This window comes from Ursus arctos, unplaced genomic scaffold (assembly GCF_023065955.2).
Source record: "Ursus arctos isolate Adak ecotype North America unplaced genomic scaffold, UrsArc2.0 scaffold_20, whole genome shotgun sequence".
NCBI classification, from domain to species: domain Eukaryota; kingdom Metazoa; phylum Chordata; class Mammalia; order Carnivora; family Ursidae; genus Ursus; species Ursus arctos.
Window position 1 is genome coordinate 14651149 of NW_026622875.1, and position 6508 is coordinate 14657656.

A 6508-nucleotide genomic window follows, 5' to 3' on the forward strand; every position below is an offset into this window, starting at 1 on the left:
TTCATCCACTGGGGGTGATCACCTTCTGCTAAGTGAATAGGGAAACTGAGAGAGCTGACCTTCAAGAGAAAAATAAAACAGAAAGGAAGAGAGATGAGAAAGAGAGGGATTTGGGGGTTCCCTCCAGCACTTCAGACCCTAGATCCTGAGGGTTAACGAGGCCTAAATGCATCCCTAAATGCTTGTGGTTTTTATGAGTTAGCCATGAACCTATGTGTTCATTTTCTCGTTTGTAAAAACTAAACTAAAAATAAATTACTTCAGTCAGAGCAAGTCCAAGTTTCACAAGTTAAGTTTGTGTGCCATGATGTAAAAGAAGGTTTCGAAGCGTAGGATTAGAGAGGTGCTTAGACAGTGGAATTGCACTGGAACAGAGGGCCGTAAACTGTGAGGGTGATGGACAGATTTCCGTTTTCAACCACCAGTTGGCTGTGGTGGCACTTCTCAAGAGAGGGAATGTGGGGTGAAAAACAGATTGAGGGGTGAGAGTGAGACAGTAAGCTCGGTTTTAGACACATTGTGTTTGAGGTGCCTGTGGGAGCACCATGAGGAGATGGTATCTGGAGCTGGAAAGGATTCTATAGCTGTATGTTTGGGACTTGTCAGCATATGAAAGGTAGTAAAAGCCATGGAAATGGATGAGTTTGACCAAGATACCATGTAGTGAGAAGACAAAAAGGCAAAGACAGAACTCCCACCACCAATATCTCCAGTCCTAGGGCTGTTTGCAGTGGTCTCTTTCATCAATGGTATTTTGGGGGAAAGACATTTTTAGCAAATATGAAATGGACCCTGAAGTGGAGTATCACATTACCTTGGGACTGTGCCCTTTATATTTGAGAGTCTCAAAGTCATCCAGGTGACTAGAGACTGGATGGTGGTGATAGACTTCAGAGTTTAACACTCTTTCAGGTTGTTCCTTCTCTGACTTTTTTGCAGATTGCTTCCATTAAAAAGTGTGCACACTCCAAGGCCCATTGCCTTCCTGCTCTACATTCTCTGCCTTGAAAAAGTCGGTGGTGTGTGGCAAAATGGGTATGTGCCTTGGCAGCAGGCCGACTTGACTGAGAATTCCAGCTAACTGTGGCCTTGGACAAGTTAATCTGCCTAATTCTGTTCCTCATCTGTAAATCTGACTAACAATATCTCCCTGGCAGGGTTGCTGAGAGAAACAATACGTAAAGGCATCCTACACAAAACCTGACATACTAAAGTTGGGGCTATTATCATCAAATAGGGCATCTACTCTAATGGATATTTCTTTTCTTGTTTCTCTTTTCCGTGAAAAACACAAAGAATCTAATGAAAAAATACACTCTGATTCAATAAGAATGAGACTGAATTTTCATATTGCTGAGGTGATGATAGAGGTTTGGGACTCCCCTTTAAAACCAGAGGTGCTAAAATCCTTAAACTGTCTAGAAACATTCCCATTAAATTTTGCTGATGAAGAAGCAGTGCTGAAAAATTTTTTGTTTCTTTCCTTTTCCTATGGAGAAAGAAGATTCCTGTTCTGGAATATGAATAGATCTTTATCGAGAGCATAGGTTGGCAGGGGTCTCTCTCTCTCTTCTTTTTCTTTAAGCAGATGGTAATTTACAATTTTTCCTCTGATGTTAGATTCCCTCAGAGGAGTCGGTGTGGGACATTAGGACAGGGACAATGCTCCTCCTTACCTCTTCCCTTTGCAGATACCAGTTTCTGCAAAGAACTCCACATTGATATTTTGGGCTCTGATATCATCTCTAAGCTTTATTTTCATGCATCTAATTAGGTGCTGGCCATTTCCACCTTGAAACATCACCTCTCTTCATGTTCGGCATTTATAATACAGAGTTTCATTGTCTTCTCCAGATCCTTACTTAGCCCTGAACTTCCTTATTTCTCTTGTCAGTGCCTTTATTCTTCTGATAATACAAGCTCAAAAACTGGGAAGCTTGGTTGAATAACATGATCGAGGACCTCAAATGTTCTTGATCTTCAGGCTGTCTGGTTGTACAATGGTTGCCGGAGATCTAGGCATCACAACCAGACACCCTGAGGTGCAGATAAAGAGAGGGCACCATCTGATGTATGTCTAGTAAGAATGTCTAGTAAGAATCTGTCCTAGAAGTCCCTTAGCAGACTTCTCAGATCTCATTGACTGAAACTGGGTCATATGCTCGTTTCTAAGACAATCAATAGCAAGGAGTATAGGATTCTCATGATTGGCTTAGACCAATCAGGATATACCCCTGAGCCAGGGATAGAGTCATCTTCCGTGAAATGTGGATACACAAAAGTTCTACTAACAAGAAAGGAAGAAGAAATAAAAAGAAGAAAGATATATCATTCTGGTTTCCTCCTACCATCTTAGTCCAAGCCCTTGTGACCTCCATCAGGGATAAACATAATAGCTTCCTAACTGGTCTCCCAACATTCTTTCCCTCCCAGCCCACTTGCACAATATTGTCAGATTCATCTTCCAAAAACACTGCTTTGCCACATAACCCTTTCGTTGAAAAATGTCATTGGTTCTCTCTGACCTTCAGAGAAACATTCAATCTTACCATAGAATGTTTTAATATCTTTTTTTAATGGAAAGAGATTTTAATTAATTAATTAATTTAAAAAATAGGGTCTACCCCCAACATGGGGCTTGAACTCATGACCCCGAGATCAAGGGTCACGTGTTCTTCCCACTGTGCCAGGCAGGTGCCCTTTACCATAAAAATTTCAAAACATAGAACATGAGAGTTGGAAGGCCCAGGGAGATTGGAATGTCAAAGGCTGGCACCAGGAATTTGGCTTTAAACTGGACTAGAAAACATATGTGTGTGGTCTCACCTAAACATTTATTTTTGTCTAACTAAAGGTGCAATCTACAGAAATCTCCCTAAAAGAGCAATCTTCAAACTAAGTTAAGCAACTTTCCAAGGGGGTGTATGCACATGGATTTATTTTTTTAAGAGAATGATTTTCCAGATTTTCAACTTGTTCTTTCTGAAAACTAGCCTTGAGGTAATACAAATTCTTCATTTTCCCTGTGCATTTCAAAAACACCTCCCTTCTCTTTACCCATCTTGGATCTTACCTTGGAACATTACCTCCAGGGTCTTAAGAACCTCTGGGGAATGGGGGGAAAGGAAAACAAAGGGATGATTTGAAGTATTGATTTTGGGAAAGCCTCCTTTAATGATTAAGCAAAATCACCAGGTAGATCTTTCCATTAAGGGTGAGGTGTGGCTTTAGACCTGGAGTATTTGGGCTTGTGTTGGGAGGCTCTGAATTCAGATATGTTGTAAGAGGGTAGAGGTGGAGTGATTCAGTATCTCTTGTTCCCTGATTATTTTCAAAGAATGCGTAACTCTTGAGAGAGACCTATGATAGCAAAGCAAAGAATACTTCAAATGCTGAAAATGGTGTCTTCTATTTCTTTTCAGTTATTCTCAAAATTCAGCCGTAGGAGTTACTATTAGTTGGGAAGAATCATCTATGCATAGCAGAAGCTGTGCAGGTTCCTGATGCTCATGCAGGGCTGAGTGGCACAACTAAATGGGGCACACGTCAGATTCTCATACACATCCTTTACTAGAGTAAGTGTGAATGATGCTCTCTAAACCTGTGCAACTTGGGGGGTGATACATAATTTTTAAAAATTTAATTGAAATGTTTTCTGAGAATACTACATTATCTACTACACTAGCTGAAACTTATGGATAAAAATTTCATGTGCTTTCTTGATATTATATGGGCACCATCGCATAGAGTAATTAAAACTTATATATATGAAGTGACATCATGGAATATTTTTCCAGTGGTAGTTAATTCTTATTTATTCTTTTAAAACATTATAATTTCAGGCACCTGGGTGGCTCAGTTGGTTAAGTGTCTGCCCTCGTGGCTCAAGTCATGATCCCAGGTTCCTGGGATCAGGTCCCAGGTCGGGTTCCTTGCTCAGCGGGGAGCCTGCTTTTCCCTCCCTGCCGCTACCCCTGCTTGTGCTTGCTCTCTCTCTCAAATAAGTAAATAAAATCTTTTAAAAAATCTTTAAAAAAATAAAAATAAAACATTATATTTTCTCACTCATATTAACACAATATAAAATTATATGCTATCTGCCAGACTAGTTTTTAGCAGTCCACACTTTTTCTCTTTCATTAAACATTGGAAAGTAATAAGTTTTAAAAACCTTAATGGATTATTTTCTGATTTTTTATATGTGATTTTTATCTACCCCCTCCCCCAGGCCATTACCTGCAGACATGCACATTTACCAAAGGAATAGCAGGACTTCTATCATCCTTGCTTCATAAGTAACTTAACATTTCAGCTACTTTTTTGGTATTATTACAACTTAAGTAATGAGAAATAGTATTTTTTTAAAAGATTTTATTTATTTGAGAGAGAGAGACAGAGATAGCAACAGACATAGCAAGAGAGAGCACCAGCTGGGAGGAGAAGGAGAAGCAGGCTCTCTGCTGGGCAGGGAGCCTGATGTGGGGCTTGATCCCAAGACCCTGGGATCATGACCTGAGCCGAAGTGCTTAACTGACTGAGCCACCCAGGTGCCCCAAGAAAGAGTATTTTTAAATGGCTTTATACATTTTTTAAGTGGATACATTAATTAATTACATTAGCCGTACGTCCTGATATATGGCTTTTAGTAATTTATCTTATGTGTTCCATAATTTTTCAGTGGTTTCATGCTATTCCTCAAATTGCATTTTAACATACTTATTTGAATTGATAAATGAATTCAGACTTTTCCAACAGAATATAAATCTGATTTAGCTGATTGGTTTGACAATGAGGACTGCCTTTTCCAATTAGTCTGTATGGGAAGTATTTCCTGTAAGTTGAATGAGCTAAATCAGCAGCCCTAAGCTTCTGACAAAAATATTTAAAATTTGTTAAATAAAAGCATTTAAAAAAATAATGTATTGGCAAAAGTATATTAAAATCAATATTTTTATTTACAGAGTAAACAAGACATCTTTTTAAAAAATTTTTATTTTATTATATTTGAGAGAGACGGAGAGAGAGCACAAGCAGGGGGAGGGGCAGAGGGAGAGAGACAAGCACAGGCAGACTCCCTGCTAAGCCAGGAGCCAGATGCAGGGCTTGGTGGGGGTGGGGGAGGTGGCTCGATCCCAGGACTCGGAGGTCATGACTTGAGCCAAAGTCAAAAGTTTACTGATTGAGCCACCCAAGCGCCCCAACAAGGCACCTTTAGTTGAAAGAGAACAGAGGTAATTGTTTGATAAACCTTAGTAGAAATTTTTAACAAACGCCCTGGAAATTGCAGATGTGAACAGCTTTTATAATAAATAATTTAGTTAAGACTGCCTTTAAATAAAGGCTCTTCCATTCCCATTTTCTTATTTTTATGCAACTTTCTTGGCAGTAACATTTATAAAAATGAAAAGTAGAATTAAAACTGATGCTCTAACTTCGGAAACATGAGCTAATTGAAAAGAAAATAGTCTCATCCATCTTATTAAGAACTGCACCTTTGGGGAACCTGGGTGGCTCAGTCAGTTGAGCATCTGACTCTTTTTTTTTTTTTTTTAAAGATTTTATTTATTTATTTGACAGAGATAGAGACAGCCAGCGAGAGAGGGAACACAAGCAGGGGGAGTGGGAGAGGAAGAAGCAGGCTCATAGCAGAGGAGCCTGACGTGGGGCTCGATCCCACAACGGCGGGATCACGCCCTGAGCCGAAGGCAGGCGCTTAACCGCTGTGCCACCCAGGCGCCCCGAGCATCTGACTCTTGATTTTAGCTCAGGTCACAATCTTGGGGTCTTGGGATCAAGTCCGGAGTCAGACTCCTACTCAGCGTGGAGTCTGCTTGAGGATTTTTCTCCCTCTCCCTCTGCCCCTCCCCTGCTCCCATGCATCCTCTCTCCTCTCCTAAAATAAATAAATAAATCTTTAAAAAGCAAAGAACTGCACCTTTAATAAAATTTTCCTTTTTATGTTTATCTTTTTTTTTTTTTTTTTTTTAAGTAGGCTCCAGACCCAACATGGAGCCCAGTGCAGGGCTTGAACTCATGACCCTGAGATCAAGAACTGAGCTGAGATCAAAAGTTGGATGCTTAACTGACTGAGCCACCCAGGCACCCTTGTTTAATGTTTATCTTAATCCATCATATATGTGGGTTATTTTGATAAATTCTACACAACTGGTAATTATAACATTCTTTTTGATGCTTTAGAGCCTGACAGTGGTAGATTCTGTTAGTTGCTTTCTAAAATTTGTTCTCCCCTTCTTTGGGTGCACAGCTAGCCTACATTTTCCCATTTTCCTTGGTGTAGGGTGTGGCCATGTAGTTGTTCTGGCAACACAATGTGTGTGGAAGTGATGTGGGTCACTTCCAGGACTGTCCCCATAAAATCTTTTCCACGTACTCTTTGCTTCTTCTATCAGCTAGATACAATCAAGAATGAGGCTCTAGGAAAGGGGTTGGCAAACTTTGGTAAAGACCCAGAAAATAACTATTTAGACTTTACAAAGCCATATAAGGC

The 6508-nt window shown here is 40.0% G+C and overlaps 1 protein-coding gene across 1 annotated transcript in view; it reads left to right on the forward strand.

The window, feature by feature from the left end:
* Positions 1-6508, forward strand: part of WWTR1 (WW domain containing transcription regulator 1) — a 174007-nt gene that overhangs the window by 18483 nt on the left and 149016 nt on the right. The gene's annotated exons all lie outside the window — the stretch shown is intronic.